The sequence below is a fragment of the Cupressus sempervirens genome, chromosome 5, assembly GCF_028749045.1.
Source record: "Cupressus sempervirens isolate cs-2001-9-10 chromosome 5, ASM2874904v1, whole genome shotgun sequence".
In the NCBI taxonomy this organism is placed as follows: Eukaryota; Viridiplantae; Streptophyta; class Pinopsida; order Cupressales; family Cupressaceae; genus Cupressus; species Cupressus sempervirens.
The window spans coordinates 351805921-351824578 of NC_143122.1; positions in this window are offsets into that span (position 1 = coordinate 351805921).

Consider the following 18658-nt stretch of genomic DNA (forward strand, 5'->3'; position numbering starts at 1 on the left):
TATCTTCAAGTATCTAAAGGGTAATGAAGAGTATAGTCTATGGTATCCTCACAAGGGAAACTTGAGTGTCTTTATTGACACTGACTGGGTGGGGAACATAGATGTTAGAAATAGCACAATAGGTAGTTTATTCTTTCTTGGAGGAAGACTGGTTGCATGGGCAAGCAAGAAGTAGAAGTACATATTGTAGTCAAAAGATGAAGGAGAATATGTTTCTACAATAATGAATTACACTCAATTTGTTTGGATCAAACAACTAATTGAAGGAATTCAAGATAAAATGGAGGAATTGGTAGTTATCAAATACAATAACACTAGTGTAATCAACATATCCAAAAATTCAATGATGCACTCAAAGACAAAACACATATCCATGAAGCACCATTTTGTGAGAAGAAAGTGCAAGAAAAAGAGGTAAGGTTGGGATATGCACCTTCCAAGGAGGAGTTGGCTGATATCTTCAAAAAACCTCTTCAAAAGGATTCTTTTGAGTACTTTAGAGAAAGGTTAGGAGTCTTACCCCTATCCAACCTAAAATGAGAGTAGAAAGACATGCATCAATCCATGATAATGGTGCATTGATGAGAGTAAGGGACTACTCCATAGGGGGAGAAGCCAAGAGAAAAGAAGAAGAAATAAGATGGTCAAATTTGGCATTATTATCAAAGGGGGAGAAGTTGAGAGGAGCAGAAGAAGACAAATAAAGTGTTAGGATTGAAGAGACATAAATAACAATTATGTACAACTATATCCAATATGAGAAAATAAATAATGCACATAGAAGAGAACACAAGACACAAAGATTTAACGTGGTTCACATAGTTTCTAGGCTATGTCCACCAAACAACGAGTCCAATATTCTTAGTATCTAGTGATTACAACTTGATTACAGTCTACAATCCCTTAGATTTCAATACCACCACAAGAAGCTACAATCTCATCATATATTATGAAATCCCTAACCCTAAGCCATTTTATACAAGATTTCTTCCACTTACAAAAATTAGGGCTAGAATAAGATGACTAATAGAAAAAATAACTTTTGACACCTTTTACAATAAAAAAAAGTCATATGATCTTTCGAGGGCACTGCCCTCCAAAACCCCCATGGGGGCATTGCTCCTCAACCTCACCCTATATTGTGATAGAGAGCACACCTAAGGCTCTTCCCTAGAACCCTACAAGAGGCACTACTCCTTGACACTGTATTGGAGGCACTACCCCCAAACCCCCATAGTAAATTCTAGGGGGAAACCATGTCGAATAAAGTGGGGAAAAATAATGTCCAAGTCTGATTAGGCTCTACATAACAACACAAATGGGGGAGAATAGAACCAAAAAGAAGATGAAAAGAGAAAGTATGAGAAGACACAAGAAAGAAGATGAGAGGAGTCAAAGAAAAGTCAAAGCACATGGATGCATTATCTCAAAGGGAGATAGTGAAAGAAGAAAAGCAATAAAAGGAAAGACTCTAAAATAAGGAGTGATAAAATGTTTAAGTGTTTTCATCAATGTCAAAGGGAGAGATTCTCAACATAAATGTCTTGAACCCTAAAGACTAACCAATAGATAGATTGGTAGAAACATTTATAAAAGGAATTGCCCTTGATGTCAAGGGAAATAAAGACATTAATAATAGTAAGGAGTAATGACCAACAAAGCACATTGATGGGAAACTCTAGTTCACAAGGGTGATCAAAGTAGAAGAAGTATGGGCCTAGTAGAGGGATGAAAAGGTGATCAACTTAGAAAAAAGTATGCTAAGTGAAATTTGCATGAGAAGAAGGATGCTAACTCAGAAAGGAAAGTAGATTGACCAATAGGCATACAAGATAGTTTGGCCAAATCATCAAGGAAAACATGGAGAAGAATACCTATGATTGCTAGGTCATGAAGAGAGTAGGAGTGAACTCATCATTTCACTTCATGATGATGAGTTAATATATAAAGGAATAGTTGAAAGAATTAAAATTTGAATTCTTTCTAAAAAGAGTAAGCCATTGAGGAAACATGACACCCATGACTCCTATACAAATACACAATATTCGATAAAATAAAATACACCACTACAATAGGAAGTTGAGCTAGTAGTAGGGGTAAGAATTCAAATTTTGAATTTGTAGATTAGGGATTCTAAGTCAAGAAAGAAGAAAGTATAAAAGGAGACAGAGTAAAAGAGAAAATGTTAGATTACCAAGTGATTAACTAGAGAGCCAAAAGAGTTGAGATAAGTGTAATTTCAAGGTGTAAAAGAGAGTGACAAAGAGAAGTCATCGTCGAAGAGTTAATATGTTGAGAAGAAGCGAAAAAGCCCAAACATCAGAAGGGTTATTGTGTGCAAGAGAAAGGATATCCAAGCTTACAAGCAATCAAAATCTAAATTTCAAAGCCAAAAGAAAGAAGACCATAGTTCCATAAAGAAAGATGAAGAATGATCTATTTCAAGTTAAGTGTAGTAGCTACTTTCTTAGATTATTCCCTATTGTTTACTAATATTTACAACACTAAATCCCATCAAGGGTGGACCCTAATAGGTTCTTTGTACAAAATCCCCTAACAGGTTGACATATTAACTTGTGTTCAAAAGTCCTTTAATCAAGCTACTCATAACAGTGAAAGACTCTAATAGGTCTTATCAAAATCAGTTAATCTAGTGGCATCTAACAATGCCTCTATAATATTTTAAAATGAATAAGCTCTTGATTGGATGTACTTTGGGAGAGTGCAAGATCTGTAAGGATCAACTCACACACCATGGTTTTTACCCTAGTTAGGTTTCCATGAGATAAATACTATGTTATGTGTTACTATTTTCAAGTTATTTTTTTTTCTCAACCCCGACCAATTAAGTTATAGCTAGAATGAACTCATAGAAAAGTGCGAAGTGTGATAGAGAGTAAAATTTTGAATTCGTGAGTATATTGATTCACTCCCCCCCTCAACAAACCATAGTGGGGATATGCCTACAAGTTTGATACTATAGTAAATGAGTTTCCCTTTTAGGAGCTTATAATTAATTTTTACAAGGCTTCACCCTATTAAGAGTCATTTTCACCTTGTTAGAAGTACAAAATATCTATCAAGATCTACCTTGTTAGAGTATTTCAGATACGCTTTCAAGACCTTACCTTTTAAAGGGGTTTACTACTTGAACCTATCAGAGTTTACCTGATTCAAGGATTTTCTTATTGTAACTATTAGGAAATAAATAAATCATAGATTTGGATATGGAACTCCTTTCTTATTAGATCCAATTAGTTATCTTCTCTTAAGTAATTCTTGTCTCGTCTCCTCTTCTCTATATCTTGATCAAAACTTTCATATACTTTTTTGATCTTTCTATTCTCTATTTTTCCTTATTACAAACCTTCTTTAAGAACTATTTGGTTGGGCATAAATTATGCCTCTTAATCTTGACCATTTTTTCAAACCTTAATCTTCTCACTCAAACACCTTAAGCATTTCAAATATCTCAATGCCTCAATATGTTTTATCTTGATATCCTTGGACTTCAACAATATGTTTCTTGTTCACTATTGAAGATAGTCAAAATGTATTAACTTTCCAAGTGTACCATTTTAATGCCTTACACTCATCTAATTATCCAACTAATGTCAAATCATCATCTTATAATCTTCACTCTTTATTACCACACCATCCAATATAATTTCTCATCCTATATCTTCTAATAATCTTGATTCCTTTAACTATCTTCAAGTGTTCTTCCTTTCCTTGACATCTAGGATAGTTCAAACTCTTTACACTAGTCAACCAAATAGGTTGTGGCTGTAAATATGCAATGGGATAATCATGTGTATGCTATGCACATGATCACATCTCATAGTTATATTTCTAGTTAAACCATTGTGAGGGTTCTTTGTATGGTGTCAACTTCTCTGTTTTAGTCATTGATCATGTTCATACTTAGTTGACATCTAGATAGTTGTCATACTTTCCTTCAATGAAGACCATGCATCTTTATTATGCTTTACACCAATCTTTCATCAAAATTCCAACACTTTCTTGGTATGTCAAGATATTTTTCAAGAAATAAAACTCCCTCTAGTATCCCCCAAGTTTAAATTCATTATAATAGAATAATCACCAATATCAATATTTTCAAACATATCGCTCTTAGCATAAATAGTCCCTTGAAGCCTTCTAAATATCTTCTTCCAAATTGACAAATCCCCAATTTGGAGTCAATAAAATTCCTATGGTTTCTTTCCAAATAAAGGTTATATTTAATACAAATAGGCCCAATAGCTTAGGCCATATTGAGGAAATAACCTTTGCTAGAGGTCTTCCCAAACTCTCCCAAAATTCAATTAGGGAGGTAACAACTATACAACCATGATGTCATCTAGAAAAAGAGAGAAAGAACAAATGGGATTTATATTCCTCATTTTGCATGTAGAGAAAATAAATAGAGTTCAAGTTCAAAGAAGGATCCATTAATTGGCTTTGAATAAATGATATTCTAGAAAAAAAATGATCTCTGAGAAAGTTCAAAGAATGATCCAATTAGCTAACCCACCTCACATTTCATCTAGACACTTTAGGCTCTACAAAACCTAGGAAGGTGGGTCTACACCTTAACCTTATCTCCTAGTTTAGGGATTTTTACAGAAGATAAAAATGTATGCAAAACTTATGTTATCATGAATGCTGATGGTATTCCCTAGGGGAGTATCCTAAGCATTGCTAGAGCATGTGGGAGATTGTTAGCATAATTGAAATGTTGCATTCATGACTGTGTTTGTTATTGATGTCAACATAGCAATATTTCAGTGAAGACTGGCTGAGTAGCAAATAGAGAACGAGGTCATATAGATAAAGAATTGATGATCAAGTCAAGCATGATTAAGGATGTGCTCTACACTATGTCTTGATGATGAGGTTAAGTGCACATCAAGTAAGTCGAAGACATGTAGAAGATATGCTGGATTTTCATCGAATAGTATATAGATAGAGTATCTGAGAAGTAGTTTTTGATGAATGGATTGTATCTCCCAACAATGATAAAATCATGATATGCAAAGTTGAACAGTGACAATAGATAGTCTAATAATGATGTCAGCAAGTGCAAGGTTAGAGGTTGCATGTATGAGAAAGTGTAAAGACTGTGAGCTGATAGTATTGTGTAATTTTAATATAATTAATTTGTCTTAATGTGGTCCTATTATAATTAATTGGGAAATTCTCAAGGCTGACTAAAGTAATTGTTTTGGGGACATGGTATAAAGGAAGGCATTTTTCTTGATTGTAAGTATGCATTATGATCACGATAAAAGTAAGTAAGAGTAGAGTATTTGGTAAATGTAAGTAAGTGATCCAAGGGCTTATTGGATGTGAAATTGGTGATTTGGTATCGAGATCTTAAGAAGAAAAGAAGTTTGGCTGATAGGACAGAGGAAGGGGAAGTGAAAGTAAAATTCATTTCTATTATTCTGCAAAGAATAATAGAGAGATTAGTTGGACAACGAGTTTAGTGCTCTTGCCCTTAATTTGTTTGGGTAGTGGGTCCATTTGCCTTCTACAACTCCTAATAAGATTGGCACAACTCCTAATAGTGTTGGAATCTTCTAACAGGGATTGATATGTACTAAATGTATTTCATTGGTTCTTAATAAGGTCCATCCTCTAACAAGGAACAATTATATTAGTAATCATTTTGTGGGTACCATCCCCACCAGGGTTTTCCCTCTGATCAAGGATTTCCCTTGTTAACATATCTAGTGTTATTGTGTATGAGTATCTTTTTTATGGTTGTTGATTATATTTCTCATATTGTTAAGGATTAATAAGGTTGATAATAGTTACAATAGTTTTAAAACTGATTCACCCCTCCTCCCCCCTCTCAGTTATATGGACTTTACTTTCTAACAATTGGTATTAGAGCATCAAGTTCTTGAAGAGAAAGCTTAACAACTTTTGGAGATCAATGGAAAGTCACTTCATAAAGGATAGTCTTAAGTGTGATGGAGTTAACTTTGATACTTAGAAGGTGGAATCCTTGGGTGAGATATCATAGTTATGTATAGAACATAACATTAAGTTTCAAGAACTAGAAACTTTTTGTTGCATACAAAAGAATAAACCTACTAATGCAAGCACACATAAAGGTAGATCTAAATTATGAAGATGAAAAGCAAATCAAAGAAGGAATTGCTCTACTTATGAAAAGAGAGTCAGAAGGTATGAACATTTTTGTTTGTTGGACATGTAAAGATTTTGGTCATTTTTCATCCAGATGTCCTAAGAGAGTAAGAAAAACTAAAAAGAATTCACTTTCTAATGATGATGATGAATTTAAAGAAAGTATTGAAAGATGAGTGATAGTAATGATGATGAGCTTGAATTGATTGAGAAAGAAGAAGTAATGGAAGAAATAGCTTTAGTATTTATTATTGATGATCATAATGTAGAAGTTTTCTTTGAGACTAACAATGACTTGCAGAATGATGTACAAATTATTGAGCAAAGAGGAGAACAAAGAATTGAACCAAGAGATATAGAAACTCCTACACCAAATATGAATTTGGAAAAAAATCACCCCACAAAATAGATCATTGGAAGTAAAGACAAATAGTGATGACAAGAAATAGAGTACATTGAGGAATTATGTTTGATTTCTCAAGTTAAACCTAAGAGCGCAAATGAGACATGTAAGGATGATCATGTAATTCAAGCAATGAAGGAGAACTAGATCAGATTGTGACGAATGAAACATGGGAATTGGTTCCTAGGCCTAAAGAAAAGAATGTTGTAAGAACTAAATGGGTATTTAGAAACAAGATGAATGGACTATTAGAAATAGGTAATACTAAGGGGGGGGGGGGGTGTGGTGTGAGTCACCATTCTACAAAATTTTTCCCATAAATAAATATTGTTAATTACTTTATAACATGCATATGAAAGTAAACTAACAATGCTGAACAATAATAATAACCATACACAGAAAAATCATAACACCATATTTTGTTAACTAGGGAAACCTTGGACAAGTAAAATCCCAGTGGGGATGGTACCCACAAAATGATCCACCAAACAAAAGTATCCTATTAAGGATGTTGACCATGTTAGGAATCTATAAGTACATATAGTGTCTCAATCCTTGTTAGAGGACTAGGCCCTATTAAAAGCCTCAACTCTATTAGGAGTTTCTTCAACCCTATCAGGAGTTGGTATTAAAATTACAATGTATGCAAGATGAGCCCACTGCCCAAACATACAATTATACAATATAGTTCCTTTATACAAAAAGAGATAGATACAAAAACCTCTTATTGCCGATATCTTCAATATCTAATCTTAATTTCATTGCTCTTTGCATATCTCTGATCATACATTAGAATTCACATCATATAGTTCACATATTAATTCACATATTACATATCTATCTTTTTTAACATTACATCTCATAATACAATCTTTCATTTATACCTTCTTATTTTACAAAACTTGCCTTGTTGGCCTTCAAGCTTTCACATTTTTGGTAAAATACAAAAATAATTCTTTCTAACTTAGGGTTAACATCTAGGATGTCGTCCCTAATTATTTAAGTAATTATTTTGTAACCAAAATAATTTCTTAACCTATAATCCTCAATTTTTAGCCATGCTATGTTCTTTCAAGTAAACTATCTGTCTAGTAAATTGACCATAAGTATTTTTGTATTGTCCACACAGTCACTCACACTTAACCATATCATCATAAGAATTTGTACTCTACATACCTAACTCTGCATGTGCCAAATATTAACCAATGAAGCTCACAAATAAAAATCATATCTACTCTGCCAGATAAACTTCATGATACTTTGATAATTTTCTAAGTACAAATACCTTGACTTCCTTTTCATAATCTTCTCTGTTCATATTGAGATCATGTTGCCATACATGACAACATCAATTGATTACGTTACCCAAATTTCCAACAATATCCCCCTTTTTCATTGATGGCAACATGAGAGAAAATTGGTTGTCCCAAAAAGAAACTTATCACTTCACAAACTTTCAAAAAACTTTTTACAAAATTAACCTTGATAAAAATTTCAAAACTTCAAAACTATGGATCATCATATCAACCATCTTTCCTTATAACTCCTAAATATATTATATTACTCCCCCTTTGACTTACATACATTTTTTACTTATCTATACAATTTTCCATACCTGTTTTCCCCCTTTGACATCAATGACAGAAGATGTAAAAACTTATTTACAAGTCAAAACTTGGATCAATACCTCTGCATTAGGTTGATAGTAAGGTAATATAGTCATCAAAACTTGTCTTTAGACTCTTGAAGTTTTTCTTTCCATAAATCTCTGACTCCTTTAGATATGTTGAGAAGGGCACAAAGTCCATAAGATGCAATCTCAACTACATTTAAGTGTGAATAGACCAATTTCTCAAATGATGTCTTAGCTTTAAGACATTCTTTATTCTGTTGCTCCAATGTTCCAATTTTTAGAGATAGGTTTTCTCGAAGAAGTGAAAATCTCTTTGTAATTCTATCTTTGTCAATCTTAATGAGCCTTATCTCATCATAAATCTTCTCAACTTTTTCCTCAACATTTTCAATTTTCTGATTTAAATGTTGAAGCTAACTTACCAGTGCCTGAAGCTCTTCAATTTTTTTCTTTAGCTTACCATATTTATCCTTAGTGAACCTAAATGTTAGTGCACACTTAGCATCCACCGCCTTTCCTTCTTGTACATATTTTCTTAGTTCCTTGATACATACATCAAGATCTCCCATATCATTTCTAATATTCTAAAAAATGATGTTGAACAATTGTGCACCATGGTTAGCATGTTCTTGTATCTCCACAATATTTGATAGATTGGTAAATTTTGTATCAAAACCTTGTATCACAACTTTTTCTCTATCTTGGGGATCAAATTCTCTCATCTTTGTAGGCAAGGTTTTCTCAAGTCTTTGTTGCTTCCATCTAGGTGCTCTGTAGACTCTTCACCTTCCTATTTTTCTCTACGATTTTGCTGAGGGATGAGACCAGTTTAGTTTGATCATCATCATCTATTCTTATCAATGCTGCTAATATAACAAGTGTCCTACAAGAACTATGTATAATTTCCTTTTTCTCATCTTCTTCACATTTCCTCTTGTCCTCTTCCTCTTCCTCTTTCTTCTTTCTTTCTTCTTCTTTTCTTCTTCTTCTACTTCCTTTCTCTTTTTCTCTTCTTCTTCCTTCTTCTTTTCTTCTACCTTCTTCTTCTCTTCCTCTTCTTTCTTTCTCTTTTCCTCTTCTTCTTCCTTTTTCTTTTTCTCCTCCTCCTCCTTTTTCTTTTTCTCTCCTTCTATGTTCTTCTCTTCTTCTACCTAATTCTTTTTCTCTCCATGTTCTTTCTTCTTTCTCTCATCATCCTCTCTTCTTTTCTTTTCCTCTTCCTCCTTTTTCTTGTTTTCCTCTTCATCATCTTTAGAACTAGTATAATTGACCAAATTTTCAACAATGTGCATTCCATAATTCTTGAAAGTATCTTCTTCCTTAGTATTTATTGTGATTTTGGTACTATCTATTTTCATGGTGTCAATACTAATGGTTACCTGCGATGAAATGTTTGGGATTAGAGTGTCCTTGCTGACTGCTGGAATTGACAAAGCTTCAGGTGTGGATACTATTAGGGTCTCTTCTTCCTCCATAGCCTTAGTTTGTTCTGCTGATTTTTCTATTATAGGGACTACTCCCCCCTAAGCCTTTGCTCTCTTCTTCTAGAATCATAAACCTTTTGATTGATTCAATAGTTTATGTTGTTACCTCCTCATAGTTTCCACCCATTATTAGAATAAATCTTCTCTTATTCCTAAGTAGGGGCTCAATACCCTTCTTTATCCTCTCCAAGTCATCATCATCATTTACCTTGTAGAAAATGCTAATTTGGTTTTCTCTTATTTTTATTTCTTCTTCTACTACTCTATTTATTCTATTTACAAGTCTATTATATAAATCTTGAGGAATATTATTTTGAATATCTTCAAACCTTTTATTAGTCAAGATCATGTTTCTTAGTATTGCATTATCTAGTTACAATATATCTATATTATTGTACAAGTGATAAAATTTATTTAACTACTTGAAACTGTTGTTGTCAATTATTGTTCTTCAATTATTGTTACCTCCTCTTCATTTTTTTCCTTCACTACAATTCTAACAACTATTGGTTGCACTTGTGATACTGTTGCATAGGGAGCACTTGGTATTTGAGTAGACTACCCTGCTATAGTGACTCCTTCTCCCATTCTTGTAACCACTAGAGATGTAGAGCCTAAAAAATTAGTTTTTCCACTAGTTCTCATTTCTAGAGCTAGCCCTAGTGCCTCTCTAAATTGCTTAGGACTCATTCTTGATTCCTTTCTCATGGTTTCAAATTTCTTCTCAACTTTCTTCTTAATCTCTTTCTTATGAAGCTAACTATATACCTCTTTCACCTTTTCCTCACATGTGCCCTATCTAAGAAGTCTCAAGTATTTTTCTAACTCTAGGATTATTTTAGCACAACCCTCAATTAATTCCTAGGTCATTTCATAACTCATAGGGTCAATGAATTTTAACCTTGGTTCCACTGCCTACATGAATATGACATCTATTTCTACCAAAAAACATATATCATCCTTATATTTTTCTACTAATGTTGGTAGAATTTTGAACCTTTGTTTCATGGCTCACTGGAAGTTCTTCATCATCTTTGAGATATCTTCTGTTATCTTCTCCTCTAGCTGTCTCCTATAATGTTTTGTTATCATGCTCGTGGTACATTGATTACTGTCCTATTCTTGATTAATTACACTAAGGAACTATCTTATTACTTGGAAAAACACGTGTGTCAACAATGACTCAAATCTAAACACCACATTTTTGGTTTTCTTGAATCTATCTAAGTTTTCCAACAACTATTGTTTCACAATCTTACACATGTTAAATTTCTCCTTCTTCATTACCATTAGATAAGATACACGAATGAATCTAGTAGACACAAAGTTCACTCTTGAGCTATAATTTGACTTGTATCCAATAATCTTGATAATTAGTCTGATATTAGTTTTCTTTATCAGATTAGTCCTCATATTCCTTCCATCAGATTTAGTTCCTAGGTTTACTTCAACTTGTTTCTTCACATTTTTCTCATTCACTAGATTGCATCCTTCATTACTTAGGCCAATGAGTCCATGGATCAAATTGTTATTAATCATTACAAGAATGTCTCCTACCTAGAACTTACCTTCATGAATTCTACTCAAAATTATCCTTGACCATACATGGTTGTCAAACTTACTGTAAAACATTTGGTTGATAATGTTGATGTCCTTGAGGTGTTCATACCCTTGTTTCAATGATAAATCATTTTTGCAAACTTCATTCAACTTCTTGTAGATATCATTATCATCAATACTTTCAAATTTGCAATGAATGTAAGCTCTAATGTCTTCAACATGAAAAACATTAGGAAAAACTTGTGAGAACACTCCTAGAGGGCCATCTTCCAAAGATACATAGGGTTGTTTCTTTAATTTATACCTAGGTTTCTCAGTTATATCACAGACTATGGGATTTTCCATCTTAGCTGATTCAAATCTTAAAAAACACAACTTAAATTTCATAAACTACTTGGAATTTGTGTAACTAGGGATTCTTTTACTTCACTTTAAAAACACTATAATTTTCTTTCAATTTATCATTGCTTCACTCTTTACTGCTCTTAATATCTTTACGTGATCAGATGGTATAGACAATCTTGTTTGTATGCCTTAAATCCTTTCAAATTGAACTCTGTATTGATTGCAACTACTTAGTCCATAAAAATTTATCTCTATTAACCAACAATTTTTTTTTCATTCATATAACTTCTAGTGATCACCAAATTATTTGTGCTCTTAACCATAGCTTCCTTATGATCCGTTCTTCCTTTTGCTAACTTCGCAACTCACAATTCAATCTCTAACTTTTGTTCCATCTATCTGGTTCTCTATCTTCAAAAGATAAATGCATAATTCAAATAGGGTAAATCACATATAATTTTTTACTTTAATATCTCATTAGTTACGTGAACATATTTTTCTTCCAATATCACATGTGAACTTGATGGATCTTTTTCTTTGACAAATACCTATTTAAATTCTTAAACATGTTATCTAAGTTTCATCTTTCTAACTATTGTTGCTACTATCATTCCTTCTAACATTTCTGTTATTGTTCCTTCTAAAATTTGGGTTCCTATTGATGTTCCTCATATTCATTCTATAAAATCTTGTAATGTGACCAAAATTGTTGCATAACTGACGTACTTGTATACTCCTTTGATCAGGTCCATTCTGATAAACTAGTGCTCTGCAATCCTAGCAATGTGTCCAAAGTTCTTACACTTTTAACACATAATGTTGCTTCTTATTCTATTAGCTCCTTCTCCTTCATTAAATCTACTTGTGGATCTCCTTCTTTCATTACTTGTAGGGTTACCATCCTTAAACATTATACTATTGCTATTATTACTATCAAACTTAGGTTTCTTACAATTATCTGCTTTATGACCAAAACCATGACAATTATAACAATAGAAATTAGTAATAGGTTTGAAAAAATTACCTATACAACTTCTCTTCATATGAAAAGGATATTAAAAAAAAAGAAGGTATAGATTATGAAGAAACATATGCCCCTATAGCCAAAATGTTCTTGTCTTATGCAACAAATAGAAAATTTAAGGTGTATCAAATGGATGTAAACTCATTTTTTCTAAATTAAGAACTTGAAGAAGAAGTTTACATTGAGCAGCTTGAAGAATTTCCTTTGACATAAGATAAGGATAAGGTATGCATATTGAAGAGAGAACTATATGAGCTAAAGCAAGTACCTAGAACCTGGTATGCAAGATTGGATAAGTTTTTGGAAAAAGTTGGATTTGCTAAGGGTACGAAAAATAGTAATATGTATTTGAAAGAAATTAAAAATGGTTTGTTGATCGTTGTGATGATTGTTGATGACATAATCTTTGGAGGTATATATGAAGCAAGTGATAAGTTTTCTAAAGAGATGAAGAATGAATTTGAGATGAGCATGATTGGTGAGATGAAATTTTTCTTCAATTTACAAGCTGTACAAAATAGAGATGGTATTTTCATATCACAAGATAAGTATTTAAAAGACTTGTTGAAAATATTTGCATTGGAAAGTTGTAAGCCTATTGCTACACCAATTGTAAATGGTCACAAATTATCTAGCAAAGATGAGACACCTACAGTTGAGCAGAAGAAGTACATATCAATAATCAGAGGTTTGCAATATCTAATTCACACTAGATGAGATATAATAGATATAGTTGGGATAGTATAAATATTTCAAGATGATCCTAGGGAATCTCATTATGTAATAGTAAAGAGGATATTCAGTTATTTGAAGGGTACACCTGATTATGGCTTATGGTAAATAGATTAAGTGATTTCACTTTATATGCCTATACTGATGTGGATTGGGCAAGCAATATGGATGACAACAAGAGCACTATTGGTGGAGAAGTTTTCCTTGGAAGAAGATTGGTTGCTTGTCAAGAAAGAAACAAGATTGTATTTCATAAAGCACTGCAAAAGTAGAGTATGTGGAAGCATCAAACAATTGTAATCAGATCATGTGGATAAAGAAGATGTTGAAGGACATTGGGATAGAATTTTTAGAAGTTGTTATCATACATTGTGATAAGACAAGTATAATGAGTATGTCGAAGGATCCTGTATTGCATTCTAAGACTAAGCATATATCTATTAAGTATCATGTTTTATGAGAGAAAGTTGCAGATAAAGAAATTAAATTGGAATATGTAAGTACAAAAGATCAGATTGCAGATATCTTTATAAAGCCTTTGCCTAAATATACATTTGAGTACTTGTGAGGCATGCTTGGGATAATGCACCTGCCTACTTTTGAGTAGATGATGTAAAAATTGCATTGCTAGTGGTACAGAGCACTATTGTTTGACTAGACTAAATATTGATGCTTCCTGTATGGGGGTGTATCTAAGATGGCAAAAGTCATCGAGGAATCTTGATGGTTGATTTAGAATAGTGTCTTTAGACACTTGAGCTGATTAAAGACTTGGAGTAGATGATTGACATAATTAAGCCTTTTTTACTGATGTCAATGGAGGAGAGTATGCATGAAAAATGTCTCCTTAGTACTATGGGTAAGAAATAGCATAGAAAATTATTCTTTTAGATTACAGTAAAAGTAGGTTTTGAGGGGACCCAAAACCCCTTACAATAGCAAAAAAGGAATAAACGATAAAAGTAACCCAGGTTTCACAAGGACTTGAAACCTAAAGACTCATAAAAACAACAAAAACCAGGTTTTAAAAGGACTTGGAACTCAGAAACTAATTGGTCAGAGTTCAAAACTAGGTTTCAAAAGGACTTGGGAACCTAATAGTATATTAGTAAAGCAAAAGCTAGAAAATGAAAACTGACATAGAGATAACTAAGACCAACAAACAAACCAGGAATTAGAGCCAACAATTAAGCTATCGCTTTGATCACCTTAGCTATCTCATTGCCAATAGCCACAGTCCCTTGAAGGATGTCCTCCATAGCCAAACCAGGAGCAACAACAAAAAAATTCTTTGTAATTTGTCTGGTTCTCTTACTAGGGCCATCAATTAGCTAAATAATAAAAGGGAGATGATTTTCTAGTTGCTTCTTCTACTGATTCTCACAATAGTTGCATACAAACTTGAAGTAACCATATCTATCCTTTGATCGTTGTCCTTAACTAGTTGACACAACTCCATTTCATAGGCCTTTAGCTTTTCAAGGATGTTAATAAACTAGTTCTCCAACTAAATTCTTTTTGTTCTTTCTTCATCCAGGTTATTTTGAATCTCCCTCATCTTTTTCTTGAGAATAATAATCTCATTGTAGAGCCAATAATCAACCTGGAGAAAAGCATCATCTTTCAATTTGGCCTTGTAGAGGAAAGAAAGATTCCCCTCATTATTCTGATCTTCATTGGCCTCATCTTCAAAAAAATTCTCGAGATAATAGGTAACATTTTGGATCTCATGCAACTTTAATTGATTATCCTTGTTTAAACTCTCCTGGCCAGTCTTTTCCTCCTTGTTTTCAATGGGAAGAAACTATGTATGGTGGAGAAGCTAAGAGTTGTTTAGTGAACAAATCATGATGCCAATCTAAGAAAGAGATGTAGAATAGAGTAGTATTCTAGTGAGTTTCAGATTTGATTGATCAAGAAGAATAGAAAATAAGCAACAACAACAAAGTGTTCTTTTGGTATTCTTGGAACTTAGATGTTTTTCATCTATGTTGCTATCAATGCCAAAGGTGGAGATTTTTAGCATAAATGCTAATGGTATTCTCTAGTGGAGTATCTTAGGCATTTCCAAAGCATGTGGGATATTGTTAGCATGATTGACATATTGCATTCATGACCGTGTTTATCATTGATGTCAACATAGCAGTATTTTTGTGAAGATTGACAGAGTAGCAAAAAGAGAACGAGGTCGTACAAACAAAGATTTGATGATAAGGTCAAGCATGGTTATAGATGTGTTCTATACTATTTTGTGATGACAAGGTTATGTGTGTATCAAGTAAGTTGAATACATGTAGAAGATATGATTGATTTATAGAGAGCAGTATACATAAAGAGTATCTATGAAGAAGTTTCTGATGGATTGATTGATAGAATTATGATATGAAAGATTGAATAGTAAATGATGATGATGTTAGTAATTGTGCAAGATCTGAGGTTGCATGTGTGAGAAAGTGTAAAGATTGTGAGTCAACAGTGTTGTGTAAATGTAATATAATTAGTTTATCTTAATGTGGTCCTATTATAATTAATTGGGAAAGACTCAAGTCTGATTGAAGGAATTGTTTTGAGGACATGGTATAAAGGAAGGTTTTTTCCTTGATTGTAAGTATGCATTATGATCAAGATAAAAGTGAGTAAGAGCAGAGTATTTGGTAAATGTAAGTAAGCAATCCAAGGGATTATTGGATGCAAAATTGGTGATCTGGTATTGAGATAAAAAGAAGAGAAGAAGTATGGCTAACATGATAGAGGAAGATGAAGTACAAGTACAATTCATTTCTACTATTCTGTAAGGAATAATACAAAGATTAGTTGGACAGTGAGTTTGGTGGTCTTGCCCCTAAAGCTATTTGGATAGTGGGTCCATTTGCCTTCTACAACTCCTAATAGGGTTGGAATCTCCTAACAAGGATCCAAAGTCTCTTAACAGGATTGATTGTATTGAATGTATTTCATTGGCTCTTAATAGGGTCCATCCTCTAACAAGGAACATTTATATTAGTGCATCATTTTATGTGTATCATCGCCACTAGGGTTTTCCATTTGATCAAGGGTTTCCCTAGTTAACATATCTAGTGTTATTGTATATGAGTTTCTTGTTATGGTTGTTGATTATATTTATCATATGGTTAAGGATTAATAAGGTTGATAATTGTTATAATAACAGTATAACTCATTCACCCCCCCCTCAGTTAAATTCGTGGATTTTACTTTCTAACAACTTAAGTGATCTTCTCAAGATGAAAAAGTAAATTCTTGGGGCATATTGAATTGCAAATATAACAAAAACTAAATATTTGGATGTTGTAGGAAAGCTTTAATATATTTTTTTTGAAAGAATTCTTGCGATAATGCATTGCTTATAATGAAAGAGTACCTTATTAATTATTAATGAATATGCTAACTAATATCCACAGATTAATAAAAAACCAATGCCTTTTCCTTCTTAGATAATGAAAATGGTACTACACATATAACATTATGAGAAAATCCTAAACTATCAACCAATTGACATTATTATGTTTAAATAATTTGAATTGGTATTACAATTAGTCTCATCGATTTTAACTTTCCTTTGAAAGGACATCAAAATTGAATTAATTTTGATAACCAATTTTAACTCTCATAATAAAATCATAGCAAACTCAAATTATTATTCCATAAGACTAAAAAATTGGCATCTATTTTCATAATATAGATAGCATAAGGAACTAATTTAAAATGATAAAAATATCACACCTTTGGAAGAAAATAAATTCTAGTTTGTATTAAACATAATAATATCATCGCATATAGTTGGACATATGATTCAAAGTAAAAATCAATTGTGGCTCATATATTGTTGTATTTTTTGGACAAAATGATCCTCTCCTTATAGTTGAGAATTTAGTTATAAAAGAATACCCTTTTATAAATATGGCTATTCCTAATTGACAACCAATTCTAACATAATCACATCACAACTAATTGACATAATAATAACCTGGAACACAATATAATATAAATCAGATAGAAAATGATGTCTCCCAATAGGATGACAAATTATTGTATGTTCTCACGATATCCCTTGGATGGTATCCCTGATGATTACCTGTACTTAGACAAATTGCTCCTTGCATGATGTAGAACCTTGTTCTAGCCCATATGTATATGAAATATATGAAGCCTAATCAAGGATTCCATGACACTTGTTCATCCATAGATCTTTGTCTTTCAATTCTCTTTTTTTTTTTTCATCTATGAAACTTGGTGTACCTTCTTCTATTGTGGATGTAAATTAATCTGATTCTAATATGTGAACTCTCACTACTATATTCTTGACCATCAACATAGGGTTTTCTGAATATTTTACTCTTTTTGGCATCATCAACATAGCTTTTCCAAAAAAATTTATTTGGTGTATTTATTGGCATATGTAAACTTGATCACCCCATTATGTTTCATCATATCTTTTGGATTATTATTTTGATAATGTAATTATATCCTAATGCTCATGTATCAGTAAAGCTCATCCTAATATTAAAAGTGATTCATCAACACATGTCTTCCTAATTACTGGTCATATTTATTTTCAATATTTTTATTGGTATTACACAAGTGGATTTTTTTCTACTACAAGTTTCAGTATAGCTTACCCCAATAACTTTATCGAGTCTCAGAATAAGTTAATTTTTGTTAACCTGATAGTGCTAGCTACTTTGATGATTGCCAAGGGTCAATCTAATATGCTTATATTTCATGAATATTCAAACATCATTATATGTTATCTCAATTTATTCATCAGATGTTAGAGAGACCTCTATTGTTTATATCTCTAACTATTGTTTTTATTAGTGTCAAACACTTAGTCATATACTAGAAAGAGTTAGTAGGTCATCACTTCGACTGAGCTACTATATATAGATAGAGTCATATAAAGACCTGTAAATAAATATGTACATACCAAGCTCTATAGGAGACAAACAAGTCTTTGGTCACAGAGTATTTTTAGTATAAGTCAAGTCTAATTTTTACCAAGTAGTTTGAGAAAACTGATGCCGAGTCACACAACAGGTGCCAAGTACAGTAGAGACTGAGCATCAACAATGTGTATAGTGAATGTCGAGTATCAGAGATAGTAAGTGTCGAGCAATAAAAAATTGACATTCAAGTCAAGAATGATAAAAAATTTGAGGTAAAATATTTCAAGATGACATGGACAAGATATTTAATACTTGTAGAGATTGTTATAGAGGTTATTATATGTTTTATGATGTGGATCACAAATCCCTATGTGCTATGATCAATCAATCAGATAAAGAGGCAAAATAAGGAAG